This window comes from Saccopteryx bilineata, chromosome 5, assembly GCF_036850765.1.
Source record: "Saccopteryx bilineata isolate mSacBil1 chromosome 5, mSacBil1_pri_phased_curated, whole genome shotgun sequence".
In the NCBI taxonomy this organism is placed as follows: Eukaryota; Metazoa; Chordata; class Mammalia; order Chiroptera; family Emballonuridae; genus Saccopteryx; species Saccopteryx bilineata.
Window position 1 is genome coordinate 40,470,107 of NC_089494.1, and position 15,148 is coordinate 40,485,254.

Below are 15,148 nucleotides of genomic sequence, written 5' to 3' on the forward strand. Positions count from 1 at the left end.
ACATAACTATGTATGTTACAGAACCTGTAGTAAAGGAAAAAACTAATTTTCTGTTTTGATTACCTACTTTTTTCCTTTTTCTGTGTACTTTTTTGCATCTTATTATCAGTCTAAAAATGCACTAGTGATAATGTCCTTTTGATATAAAACAATGTAAACCCATGGTATTTCCATTCTTAAAGGCAGGCACTAAATAAACAAAGGCTAGCATTTTTATCCAAAGTACTTCTTTGGTTTAATGCTAAATTTGTGTTGTACTCAAATTTTAAACTTGATTAAAAAGCTAGACAACTAAGCACTGAATAACGTGTCAAGGGAATTATATGACAAAAAGCTGTGGAAAAACTCAAGTAATTTAGTCTGGCAGGGAAAACAAGATGTATGTAATTATAGGTTAGAAAATGCAAGAGAGGCAGAAAAAATTCTATGGGTTATTACATAAGTAAGAGAATAAAAGGCCCAGTTGAGACTATTAAACCTCATACTAGGGATGAGCAAGGACTAGAGAAAAAACACAGAAAGTAGTCCTTCAACCACTAAAGAACTGCAATGTTCGTATATTTTAAAAAAAGTCAAATAAATTAAGTATCTGTAGTACTCTGGGTCCTTATGTCATTTACTAATCACAGTAAACCCATGAAGTAGGATCTTTTCAGTATAGTACTTGAAGTTCACAGATTAAAAAAATTTAAGATAAAAGAACTTGCTCAGAGTTAATAAGGGGTCAGGGTTTTGAAATTTAAGTCTTACCTAAATCTTAAATTCTTGCCAATGCTGGGAGTAAATGTGGGGAGCAGGGAATACAGCAACAAGGTAAATTTTCTTTAAAAGCAAATGACCAGCCTAACCTGTGGTGGCAGTGAATAAAGCCTCCACCTTGAACGCAGAGGTTGCCAGTTCGAAACCTGAGCTTGCCTGATCAAGGCACATACAGGAAGCAACTGCTATGAGTTGATGTTTCCTGCTTTTCCCCCCACCCTCTCTCTCTCCCCTCTCTCTAAAAATTAATAAATAAAATTAAAAGCAAATAACCATCTGGCCCTGGTAGGATAGCTTAGTTGATAGAGCATGAACCAGATATCCCAAGGTTGTGGATTTGATCTCAGGGCCTGTCCAAGAATCAACCAATGAATACATAAATGGGTGGGAACAACAAATTGATGTTTCTCTAAAATCAATATATTTAAAAAAAATTTAAAGCAAATGATCGTTCCCATTGAGTGTTTTCCCTTGCTATGATACCTATATCCTATATCTCCCTAAATCAGTTAAAAAAAAAAACCCTACAGTAGTATTTGCATACTAAACTTGAGGCCTCCTTTACTTTTTTTTAAAGTACTTCAAAAAAGGGGAAGAACTATATTAGCTTTTAAGCTATGTAGCTGTTAGTGGAATGAATATAAAGTGTTAACAGTAAGAACAAGTACAGGTTACCATGTAATATATTACAATGTAACCTCGTTAAGAGAGGTCTTCCCAAACCACCTCTTTTAAAGTAGGACCAGTCATTCTTACACAGGGGTTTTTAACCAAGGGTCTGTGTATAGAATTCAGGTTTGTTCAGCTTGATAGGGAAGAAAAACACATATTACTGCTATTTAAGCCCTGAAATTTAGTTATTCCTTTAGTTATGAATATAAGCAAAAGAAAATCTATTAATAATATTTATAATATGAAACAGTATACAAGACCTAACCAAAATTAACCACTCTAAATACTTCCGGCTTTACCATCATCTTGCTTGCTTGTTCTCACGCAGAATTTAAGTATCCAAACACACACACATATAAATAAAATTTAAACCTGTCACATGCTAATTTAGGTTCATCAGGAATGAGTCCGTTGCAAGGTAAAACTTGAGGGCTGACAGTGTAAGTCATTAAATGAAAGTTAAAAGAAAAAAAAAGGGCAGCATAACCCATCACTTTTTAAAAAAGAAGTTATGTGTTTTAACATCAATCAGTCTTTGTTACTTAAATCAGGGACTTGAGAAACTTCCAACCGGGAGCTGCGGATCCTGGGGGGCCAGTTCCTCCTCGCTCGCTCAGGACAGCCCACGTGGGCAGCTCCCATGTGAGCTCTTCTGTACAGAAGCCACAGGAAGACCTTCAACGTCACGTCTCCCGCGCCCTCCAGGCCCCCTTCTTCGCGAGGGCACTCGGGGGTCCCGAGGGAGAATCAGTAGGACTAGCAGACCCCCAGACCCGGGGAGGGTGGCGGCCAAGGTCCCCCCAGTCCCCTCCGTCGGGCCCCGCGGCGCTCTCCGCCGAGCGGCTTTCAGGAACAAAGCCGGGGGCCGCGGGCCACTCCCTCCCCCCAGACCTCCCCCATCAACAAAGCCCCGGCGAGCCCTCAGCTCGGGGGCCCCGCGGGCCTCACTTCCACTCCCCGGCGCCCGCCGCGGCTTTCCGGGGGGTCGGGGAGAACCCCCGCCAGGCCGCCCGCGGTGGCAGCGCAGGTACCGCCGCCCGTTAGCCTCCCGGAGCCGGAACTGCGGCGCCCGGGCTGCATCCCGGGGTCCCCTCGTCGGACCCCCCACAGACTGCAGGGGCCACAGGAGGAAGGAGCGAGGGCGTCCGACCTTCGCCACCCGGATCCCCTCGAAGCCCCGACCGCGGATGCCGCCCGCGCGCAGCCCCCTAACCGCCGCCGCCCGCCCAGCGGTCACTCCCTCGCTCCGCACGCCGCCCCCCAGCCTCCGCCGGGGGTTAGTCGGACGCGGGACCCCGCACGCGGGCCGCAGGCTGCCGGGCCGCCCACCCGGGCGGCTCAGGGCGCACACGAGCCGCGGCTCCCCACGCGCTGCCCCTTGCGCTCCGCTCCGGCTCGCCGCCGCCTGCAGCAGCTGCGGGAACTCCAGCTGCCGGATCTCCGAGGGTCCCAGCAACGACTCCCAGGCTCTCCTCTCCCTTTCTAACCCCCCGCCGTCCCGGGACTCGCAGTCTCCGCCGCGCTTGGGGCCGGTTCTGGGGGAGGGAATGTAAACAAATCGGGGTTTTATAGTTACCTCACACTCGAGTGCCGTGTGCATCTCCTCTCCGCTCGGTACCAAACCCCGGCTGCACCAAATCGTGTATTCACCAAAGCTGGCTGCGCTAACTGCGTCGCGGAGGCCCGCGCGTCAGACGCTACACTACGCTAGCGGCGTACAAAGCCCACTCAGGTCCCCGCGCAGCCGCACCCCGTCCGCCTAATGGGTGCTCCGCTCTGGGCGTACAAGCATCACCCAGCCATTCGTTTCGGGTAGCGCAACTTGCGTAGAGGCGACGCACCCCGCGCGGATTCCAATCGGACAGTGGGAGCGATAGGAAATTCGAGTCTACGCAAACTGCGAAGGTCCGTGGTTCCGCGCTAGTTTTGTTCCAAGAAAAAAATGCCGCGGAGTTGGGGCGGCTTCTAACGCATGCGTGGAGCGCCCTTTACCGCTAGCCTTTTCTCCCGGCCCGGCCTGTCGGTTGCTGCGGCCTTGGAAGGCGAACGAGTAATGGAAGCTGCAAGCACAAACGGTTTCACCAAAAGGTTTCACGGAAAGGTTTCAGATTGATAAATTACGATGTTTATCTGTACACGAGTTAAACACCTACGTTAACTTAACTCCTCTCCTTTGTTAAAAGTAATCTTTCAGTCTCAGGGCAAAAAGCTAATAGCTAGTATTTATTTAGTGCTAAGTGCGAGGTTTCTTGCATAGTTCTCCTACCTAGCCCCACAATTTATTCTGAAACACCCTTCCTGCGGGCCTTCCAAACCGAAAAGAGGAAGTTGGGTCCAGGGAGCATGTCACGCCCTTGGAAAATCGAGGCCTGAGACAAGTTTCCAAGGTTTTCCACCACCTCCTTCCTACTCTTAACCTATTACTCCTTAAACCCCTACCAACGGCAGACATCCAGCCAAGAACTTCCGTGCGCTAAGTACAGTACTAAGTGTTCCTTCTGGCTCCCTGCCCTTTGCTAGCCATACCTGCCACTTGAATTGTCTCCTCCCCTCTTCTTAAAGCAATTTACAGCCCATACTTTCTTAAAAGGTGGCTCTGAACACCTTCCCTTTGCTCCATTATTCTGCTTCCTGGCACTTACTGGATCTCCGTGGTGAGGCTTATCTGTTTTGTCTGATGCCCGTTTCTGTATCCAGCAAAAATCTACTTAACAAAGTTAAGATGCCTTACTGATGCCCAGCAGAGTACATAAAACCGTGATCAATAATAATAGCAAGACTTACTATGTGTCAGGTACTTCCTAAGTGCTTTACATATATATTCATTTTATCCTCATAACACAGTGAGGTGGGTAGTATTATCCTACCCCAGGAAACAAGCACACGAAGTAACTTGCTTAAGATCACAGGACAGGTAAGGAGGACAGTTCAGATCCAACCCAGTTAGTGTGGCTCATATTCTTGCTATTCTGGATATCCATCTTCATGAAGGAAGGTTATTTGGTTTGGTTTTGTATCTACAAAGAACATCTTTTAGGTGCTTAATAAATGCCTACTTGACTGCCAGAATACTAAACTTCTCGTATCCTTTTTTTCCCCCTTGTTTGGAAAAGCCTAATTCCCGCCGGTTTCCACAGCTGCTATTAGGCAAGAGGAGAAGACCTGAGGTGTAAAGGAAAGAGACTGAGTCCGAGTCCTCTGTTTCAAGTCTCACCGTTGGCACTAACTAGGAGATAATGACCACAATCCTCAGATTAATGGATAAATTAAGGGAACTAGTCTAAATGTATCCTAACGTCCTGAGATTTAATAAAATTAGAACTAAAATCTATAGATTTCATAAAATCAATAGAGTAACCCTTTGGGCCCAAAGCATAAAATGCTTCCAAATTACCCTGAAATTTTTAAGGCTCAGAATTATTTTCTCAAACACATTATCAGCACTCATAAATATATGCAATATCTTTCTTCTAAATATCAAATACATATTAACATTTATATTCGTCTTATACATTGATTTTTACTTACGTATTTACAAGGTTACTGTTCAGATCATACAAGTACAGCTGAACTGATTGATCAAATATTGAAATGCTCCATACAAGTTAATCAACAGCTGCAGCTTGGAGTTGAAGTACCCCTTAATTTCCATCCCAGTATCAATTCTTTCTCTCAGGATTCCCCAGACTGCCCACATTATAAGAACTAAGGGGTAAATGCCTGGCTAGGAAGGAAACCCATAGGACCCAACTCATAAAAAATGTTCATTCTAATTGGTTGCTGCCTATGCTTTACTGTTACATATTTTAAATATTATCTTTGCATAAAACTATAGAGTAAGCTACTTGAAAACAAACCATGCCCCCTACCACTTCATACACCCACCCAAGGATTCATATACGATCATGTGTATTCACACTGACTAGGGAAGGACTTAGAACAGATGACTAGGTAGAGTTAATGATTGAGTTGCAAACTAATATGTAATTTTCCCTATTGGTAAAAAATTTCAGAAGATGACTTGAAGGCTTACTCAAAATCAACTACTCGGTTAAACCATAGAGAGTGCAGCAAAAAATATTATGTTTAATTTTTATCAGTTTCATACACAAAATGTCAGGGCATAGGATTTTTAATATACTGCTCACAAAAATTAGGGGATATTTTATTGCTTCATATTCATTTTGAAAATACCCCCTAACTTTTGTGAGCCATATATATTTGAATCTAGAAGTTCTGAAAAGGTCACACCTGAAACCTATCTGAATTACAAACACAGTATAGATGGTCTACAATTCCTGGGGGGAAGAGAGTATTGAATTATGTGTAAATGGTTTACCTTTTATTTGTTCTGCTTATTCACACTGCTTCATTCACGATTGTATTTAACGTATCTAAAATTTTAAGCATGACCAGTCTACCCTTTTTAGGCATGATATAATAAATCCAGTGGCTTTTTCTTTCTCTCAGGACTAGTAAAGAACCCCCTACAATAAGTAAGGGAAAAATAAGAACCACACTTCATCATACCTCAATTTTAAGTTGTAGCTAAAGGAAATCCACGTCATAACTTGTGGGTTTTTTTACCCCTCTAGTAGAGGAGAACACTGTCATCATTCACAACAAAGTTAAGAACCTTTCATTAAATTTATAAGGACCATGACTGATTCTAAGAAATCAGATCTTTCAAAGCCAATTATTCTTTTCATAAGTCAATCTTAGTAATAACTAAAGATAAAGAGACCTCCTTAGGTTATGCTTAGAGGTAAGAGTAACAAAAAACTAAATTATCTTGCTATAGAGCTCTGAGGTAGGGGGTACTAATTACCAGAAATAGGTGTTAAAAGATTGGGAAAAGAAGACCTCAGGAATATGTTTTAAACATAGGCCTCAAAATTAACTACCTATTGGTTTTTTAGAAACTGTGTATTTTCAGCCTGGATATTTAAGGCCTCAGCTTCAGATGTGAAGCCAGAAGAAATGCAAAAGATACATCCCATTCCTGTTCTATGAGGTCTGTGGTACTGTGTGAAATGTGACACGTCAAGTCCATGGTCAGGATGGAAAGTGGGGCCCCTATGGGGCCATCTTTTTCTGATCCCTTGAAAAGTGATAGCTCCACCATCTCATCTAAAGACTTGCCATTCCAAAATAAGATAAATAGGCCTGAGAGCTTGTATGGAAGTTCAAATCAAAGGAGTCCTTTCTGAGGAGCAGGATCTTGACAGACAAAGCCATTCTCTTCCACAGAGCTCACCACTTTGAGGAGGGAACACAAACACAGGGAGAAATGAACTAATCCCACCCTGGTGAGAGGCAAATCTGCCTGAGGGGCCTATTAAGTGAGACCATTCTGAGTTGGTAGGTTTAAGCAAGAAAATGAGTTTTCTGCAGAAACAAAAATAGATTGGAGAAATGAAACAATTCAAGCAACAATACAAGCAACTCCCCCCCCCCCATGGTAGAAAATTTAACTTCTATGCAATTTGCCTACTAACACTAGCCAGATCCCTTAGTTTCAATTCATCATAATACAAACAAAAGGCCTTTACCATTAGACATCCCTACTGGAAGAAAGACAGTAAAGCTTCTGATTCACCATGGCACAACATTTCAAAAATAGAAATGACCCACTCAGAAGAATGAAAATAAGGAAGAAGCTCAGAGCTAGAGCCAGGATAACAAGCAGACCACACAATTGCTTATACGTTGGAGCCAGGAATGCTTCTTACCACAGACCTAAAATATTTTGCTCACCAATCCCTGGAAATCTGCATTTAGAACTTTGTTCTTGGGCCTTGAAACCAAAGGGATTTGGACCCTGAGGGAAGTTACTATCCTTTTATTATTTATTTATACTGCTGTGAAAGTATTTTTTCAGGTCTTTTCTGAAGAGGAGGTGTTAAGAACAGAAAACATGATCATCTAGATTTCTAACAGTAGTGTGGTACAAAGGGACAGAAGGAGAACTAGACACATGGCTCACTCCTCAATCTGGCTTCTAGCCAACCTTATTCTCTCAAAGAATACTGGAACGACGCAAACAGTAGGCTTGGGCCTTAAATCTCATGGCTAGAAATTAAGTTGGACTTCTAGTCCATAGGAATAAAAAAGAGGAACATAAATAAATACCCACAATGAATAATGCAGATTTGAAAAGTATTTGTGGATGGTTACATGTTAGAAAAATTATCAATATGGAAATAAATTAGCAGTAAGTTACCAGGTAAATATTTTTAAAAACAGGTTTATTTGCTTAACTGGTTAAAATGAACTCATTTTTTAATATTTATTTTTAAATAACTTCACATGAGAACAAATTTTAAATCTTGCCTAGGGCTTCCAAGATAATTAATAATGAGACACACTTGGTTTATCTTAACAAATATTGCTTATGTTTATTAAAATTTTAACAGTAATGATGCAGCAAAATTCTAAAAATTGGGAAAGGCAAAAAATAGTCAAAAACAAGAGTAACTTGGAGGAATTTCTGAATTTTTCTTTCACCGTTTCTAAATAAAACTCAAATATTTTTCCTAAAATAAGTCACTTTTAATATCTTTATAGAATTCCATAAACCACCTCTTCTTACCAGCACACATCTTTAGAGAAGTTTTAGATACTTCCTAATTTTTTTTTTTTTTTTTTGAGGAACAAATCTGGCAGTGCCCAGCTAGATAGAAAGACAGACTCCTGCATGTGCCCCAACCGGGATTCACGTGGCAAACCCCTTTCGGAGCTGATGCTCTGCCTATCTGGGCCATGCTTGACAACGGATCTATTTTTAGCACCTGAGGTGGAGGCTCCATGGAGCCAGCATCAGTGCGGGGGGGGGGGGGGGGCAAACAAATTGAGCCATGACTGTCAGAGGGAGAGAGAGAATAAGGGGAGCGATGGAGAAGCAGATGGTCCCTTCTCCTGCGTGCCCTGACCAGGAATCAAACCTGGGACATCCACACACCAGGCCGCCACTCTTCCACTGAGCCAACCAGCCAGGGCCAATGGTTACTTTCCCTAAGCAATTATGTTTCAGTCTTTTTTCCCACTCTAAACAAATGAAGGTTTATGATTTAAAATATGCTAAGCACCATTTTAAATGCTTTAAATATAAAAACTCATTTTATTCCCATAACAGCCCTGCAAGGCAGATATTATATCTACATCATAGATAAAACTGTAACATGTGGCAGAGCCAGAACCGCAGTCCAGACAGTCTGGCTCTAGAGGCAATGGATGCTCTTAACCCTTACATTTCCTTACCTCTTACTTACATAAGACTGTGCAGATTCCAGTTTTTGTGAGGATACTTTGACTACATTACTTTCTCTGCAAAAGTTGATTTTAAAAAAAGTCATTAGAACCATCAACTGATTCCCACTCCATAAATGCAGTTCAATGGACATTTGAAATGGAACAAAGAATATAAGAAAAAGCATTTCAAGTTACTTATAATAAGAGCATTGTTCTTTGCTTTATCTTTCAGCTTGACTAGCTTGAATTAATTCCAAGGGAGATGCTTATTCCACAGTATCTTAAATTAGAATGTTAATTATGCATTTTGTTGAAAGCCTTTCCTTCTTTATGGTGATTTGATATATTGTTCAAGTATTTATTTTTACCAGTAAGGTTGTATTAAAAATTAGGCAGAATCACGTGTATGTCAATGACTTAGCTCAGTCATGTAAATGTGAGCTACTGATGTGCTAATCAATGAAGAATTTGTCAGATGCAAGCAAATATAAGGTCTACCGGAAAGTTCTGTCCATTTCTATCACAACAAGTTTCGAAATGTAAGCACATGTTTATTTGGTGCATGTGTGCCTCTCTATTTTTATCACTTAATGTATACATACTGATGTAGCAAATTAACTAAAACAAAGTTGATTCACGTTAGTCTTATGTGTGAAGCAATAGTGTACCCATGGCTACTGATAAAGTTCATTTACGCCACTGTATTGTATACGAATTTCAACAAGGAAGAAATGCTACAGAAGCATGTAGAAATTTATTGAAAGTGTTTGGTGAAGGTACAGTTTCTGAAAGGACATGCAGAAGATGGTTCGAAAAATTCGAAACAGGTGATTTGGACCTTTCTGATAAGCCACGTTCTGGGCGACCATCTTTGATCAATGATGATGTTGTTAAGACCATGTTGGAGCAAGATCCTTTTCTGACAATGTTGGAGATTGCAGAAAGGCTTAATTCAGCTCAGCAAACCATTTTGGACCATATTCGGAAGATAGGATTGGTGTGGAAATACATTATTTAATAAGGTTTATTGACGGTAAGAAAAATTTGTATTTTGTTTTATTCCAAAAACGGACAGAACTTTCTGGTAGACTGTTGGGCAGATAAAATATATTATACTCACTTTGTTAAAGATGGCACTGCCCACGTGGAAGCCACTGACCAGGTGATATTAATGTGTGTAGGGAGCGGCCTGTGGGCAGGCAGGATACTTGTAGCCTGGGGCTTAGTTTTAGGACTAAACTTTTCCCACCCTTTTTGATGTGGGGTGGTACAATCCCATCATGCCTCAGAGAAGTGACTTTGTATTAGAGACTTTCCTATTTTGTATATTGGATTAAAGGTTTTGATTTTTACTCTATAAAATGGGGGCAGAACAGGAGCTTGCTCTCTCTCGGTTCCTGAGATTAATATTAGAGGAGAGAACAGAGGAGAGCAGGGGAAGGCCACGTGGGGGAGGCCAGGAGAAGCAGCCAAGATAGCGGAGTGTTGAGTGAGAAATGAGTTTGTGCAGAGGTTGTGCAGGGAGAAGGAAGGAGATGGGGAACAGAGGTGCATAAGTCTGGTGAGCTAGAGACCTTTGATTCTAGGAAACTTGGATAAGTCAGTAGCTTTGTGAGCACTGAATGTGCGTGGGTCTTGGAGCCCAGTGTGTGTTTTTACTTGCCTGCCGGGTGCAAGCTAGGATTAAAGATGATGGCCCACCAGTTTTTGGCTCCGTTGTTTCTTTACCGACTGTCCAAATCCAATGCGAACCTGCATGGGCCAGGCGGCTGTGATGGTAGCCCTGGCTACTGGCTTTACATAGACCTTACATATTTCAGCAGATTTAAAATACAATTCATTTAGGGATTAAAGATTCATTTTGGTCCTTAGATTTATATGAATCTATATCCTCTGCAAGTCTACCTTGGAAAAAGAGACAAACAGTAAGGAATAGAAGTATCTTCAAGCAAAATGTTTGCACTCCTTTAATGTGCAAGCCACTCTGTTAAGTAGCTGGGAAATGAAGACCAACACAATATGATTCTTGCACTTAAGTAGTTTACAATCTAGTCAAGGATGTAATTAAAGAGGCAAGGACAGTACAGAGTGGTAAATGCTGTTAGAGACAGATTTGGGTTGCTATGACAACAAAGGGCCAAATATGGCTTGCAGAAGGAAGTGACATTCAAGGTCTCACCTGAAGGATGAGTAGGAAAGCCAGGCAAAGAGCAGGTGTAGAGCAACCCAAGCAGAGCAGTGAGATGAGTAAAAATGTGGTTCTCATTTGGGGTTTCAGTTCCCCTCCATGTATGTTCTATGTATGAGTCTCAGTGCCACCCCAAAGACAATAAGAGCCACTGAGGACTTCATGCAGGCAAATGGCATGACCACAAATAAAATGGGACATAGGTTATATGGTAAATTTGGTAAGCAGAATAGTGATCTCCCTCCCTCACCCCAAAGATGTTCACATTCTAATTCCCGGAGCCTGTGAGTGTGTTAGTGTACCTGACAAAGGGGTTTTGAGATTGGGGACGGGATTAATTTGCTTCAATTCACGGATTTTGAGATGAGGAGATTATCCTGAATTAGTCAAGGTGGGCTCACAGTTTGATTCAATGGTCCCTAAAAGTAGGAGACAGAAGAGGAGAGTCAGAGGAAGCAGTGACTATGGGCAGATAGAGAAAGTCACAAAAGGATTGTGCGCAGCCTTCAGCAGCTGAAAGAGGCAAGAAATGGGCCCTTCCCTGGAGTTTCCAAAAGGAAAGCAGCCCTGTAAACACCTTGGCTTTAGCCCGGTGAGATTGTGTCAGATCTCCGACCTACAGAACTGTAAGAAAATAAATTTGCATTGTTTTAAACTGCCAACTTTGAGGTAATGTATTACTGCAGCATAGAAAACTAGTACAATTAAGAAGCAATAACCCATGTATGACATGACCGTCAATAAACAGAAATTGTTGAACTTGAGAAGTATCAAGGAGATAGAATCAAACTGGAGCCCCAACGGTATTAATTTACTAGCTGTGGACTTGAAAGACCCTTTTAACCTTCTTAATCATTCAGCTTTGTTTGAAATACTTATAGAATGAGCAATACTTTGCAGGGTTTGTTTTAATTTGTTTAATACATTAACAGCTTAAAATTTAAATAGAAATACAGGCTAAACAAGAATGAATCTTGAAGACATTATGCTAAGTGAAATTAAGTCAAACATAAGAAATGCAAATATTTTCTGATTCTACTGATATGAGACACCTAGAATAGGCAAATTTATGGAGACAAAGTACATACTAATAAACAAAGATTACCAACAACTAAAGCAGGGGTAGTCAACCTTTTTATACCTACCGCCCACTTTGGTATCTCTGTTAGTAGTAAAATTGTCTAACTGCCCACCGGTTCCACAGTAATGGTGATGTATAAAGTAGGCAAGTCACTTTACTTTATAAAATTTATGAAGCAGAGTTACAGCAAGTTAAAGCATATATCAATAATAGTAATTACTTACCGAGTACTTTATGTCGGATTTTTGCTAAGTTTGGCAGAATAAATCTTTATAAAGCAACTTACTATAGTTAAATCTGTCTTTTTATTTATATATAATACTTTGGTTGCTCTGCTACCACCCACCATGAAAGCTGGGATGCCCACTAGTGGGCGGTAGGGACCAGGTTGACTACCACTGGACTAGAGGATGGGAGAGCGAGAAAAAGGGAGAGGGAGAAATAGAATGGAAAGTTAATTTTTAATGGGTCCAGAGTTTCTATCTGGGATAATGAAAAAATTTGGAAATGAATAGTGATGATGGCTATACAACATTGAGAATATATTTAATGCCAATGAGCTGTACACTTATAATTACTTAAAATGATAAATTTATATTTTACCTTCAATTTTATTATATGCTATCTTAAATATCAGCAAGAAAAAAGTAAAAAATTTTAAATTAATCTAGCTTTATCTACTGATAAGTACAAGTCAAAAAAACTCTTTGCTTGAGTATTATACCTTAAAAAGTGACTAAAATAGTACACTTTGTTGTGTCTATTTATCCACAATTATTAAAAAATCACATAGACTAAGCCCTGGCCGGTTGGCTCAGCGGTAGAGCGTCGGCCTGGCGTGCGGGGGACCCGGGTTCGATTCCCGACCAGGGCACATAGGAAAAGCACCCATTTGCTTCTCCACCCCCCTCCCCTCCTTCCTCTCTGTCTCTCTCTTCCCCTCGAAGCCAAGGCTCCATTGGAGCAAAGATGGCCCGGGCGCTGGGGATGGCTCCTTGGCCTCTGCCCCAGGCGGCAGACGCCGCGGAGGGGCAGAGCATCGCCCCCTGGTGGGCGTGCGGGGTGGATCCCGTTCGGGCTCATGCAGGAGTCTGTCTGACTATCTCTCCCCATTTCCAGCTTCAGAAAAATAATAAAAAATAAAATTTAAAAAAATCACATAGACTAGAAAGAGCAGTCCATTACCAACTGCAGTGTCTACCTCTTCACAACAAAACCTTCAATTATTTTAGTTTTTCTCCAGGGATTTCTCCATAGTTTAAAATGATAAGCTTATTCTGCCATTTCATCAATATAGATATCTGCTATGACTGACTTTCAGTAAGGAAGATCTGGATTTAACTTCTTAAACACACACACTCATAGCCTGGGAGATTGGGCAAGCTGCTCCAGTCAGATTTATAAATATCCTTTTGTTTCTTGGCCTATCTTTCACCCCTTTCATAAGGGCCCAGCGCTTTCAATTCTCGTGTTTCTTGGGTGCTAGAGCCTCGGCGGGCTTCCTTCTCCAGCCATTCCCATCCCCAGGGACTAAATTTTCACCATTCTCTTTCCATCTTCAAAAGTGTTTATTACTCATGCCCATTACCTTTTCTCTTTACAGCTGTATCTTTGTTACTTTTCCTTCACTAGTGCTTTTGTGAGTTTTTAATGAAGGAGCAAAAATAAACACACATGTCCCATCTGCCATGTTTAACCAGAAATACTCCAGGGTTGCTTGTAAGATTAAATGAACTAAAACAGGTAATGAGATTATGTTGGGAAAATACTTTGCAAAGTCCCTGACATCCAGTAAATTCCAATCCACAACAACAACAGTTGCTCTTACCTTTATCATCAGTATCATCATTTACATAGCAAACGGTTAGTGTGGATTACATGAAATTACACAAAATACTGCCTATACCTTGCTGTTGATTTTTCAGCATTAACTGTGTTTAATCAAAAATTTGTTTTTCTCCCCTGACCTGTGGTGGCACAGTGGATAAAGCGTCGACCTGGAATGCTGAGGTTGCTGGTTCGAAATCCTGGACTTGCCTGGTCAAGGCACATACAGGAAACAACTACTACAAGTAGATGCTTCCCACTTCCCCCCCTCTTTCTCTCTCTCTCTTCCCTCTCTAAAAATCAGTAAGTAAAATCCAGAGAAAAAAAATTGTTTTTCATTAAAAAAAAAAAAGAGTGATTTTGATGGTGTGTTTATACAGTGGAATATTCTGCAGCAAAAAGATAATCTAGATTATCTGACACTTTCTTATCCTTTAGTTTTACTTTCTCAGAGAGGATTTATTTATCTTGAGAGCCCACTTTCTTTTTTCTAACTCTTTATTATTCTATTTTTTTCCTTTATAGCTCTGATTGCAATTTTAAAATCTCTCTTATGTGTGCATATGTGGGGTTTTGTCCATAACCAGACTTTTCAAAGACAAAGGGCCATGGGAGTTGCAGTTACAAGGTCCAAACAGGGCCCAACACAGTGCCTTCAAAGGGTCTTTTTTAATGACTGAAATACCAGGTATGATGTAATATAAAACATGTAATGAGATGCTACGTTTGGAGAAATAAACACAGAAGTATTTTGTAAACTAAACTAATAGTGGTGGGATTTGGGGGAGGTTATCAGAGTTTTGGAATTTTACTCTCATAATACTGTTGCTATAACTACTAATGTACATTTATTTAATGTTTGCTGTGTGTCAAAACTTTCTTAAGTGTCTTACATACATTATTATCTTATCTAATTCTTACAATAACCCTATGTACTCTTATTATTCACATTTTACTGGTAAGAATACAGCTGTACAAAAGTGATGAAACATTTCCAACTGGAGACACCTGCTAAAGTTCAAGCCCACAGCTGAAGGTCAAAGCCCTTGATCTTAAACCACTAAGCTATTTATCATTGTGTGTGTGTGTGTTAGAGAGACAAAGAAACAGAGAGAGAGACAGACAGACACACAGAAGGGAAATGTACTTGCTAAATTTTCAAATGATTTAATAAACTAAGGGCTGAATTGTTTTTGCCAAAAAAAAAAAAAATTCTTCTGATTGATCTTGCATCTATGTTTAGATATGAAACTCTTAACACCTTGATCTGTATTTCATTTTATTTGAATTTTTATATTTTGTAGCACTCCACATTCAAACTGGAAGCAAAGCACATTTCAAAACTATTTACTACATTTGTGCAATATCTA

At 40.8% G+C, this 15,148-nt stretch overlaps 1 protein-coding gene across 4 annotated transcripts in view; it reads right to left on the reverse strand.

The window, feature by feature from the left end:
* The window catches only part of SLC39A10 (solute carrier family 39 member 10), a 191,376-nt gene that overhangs the window by 50,648 nt on the left and 125,580 nt on the right, over positions 1 to 15,148 (reverse strand). The window contains exon 1 of one of the 4 annotated variants that reach the window (XM_066279344.1): positions 3,008 to 3,314. The exons of the other annotated variants lie outside the window; for them this stretch is intronic. The gene's annotated coding sequence lies outside the window, so the exon portion shown is untranslated. Of the gene's footprint in view, positions 1 to 3,007; positions 3,315 to 15,148 lie in introns of those variants that run through there. 4 annotated transcript variants of the gene reach the window in all.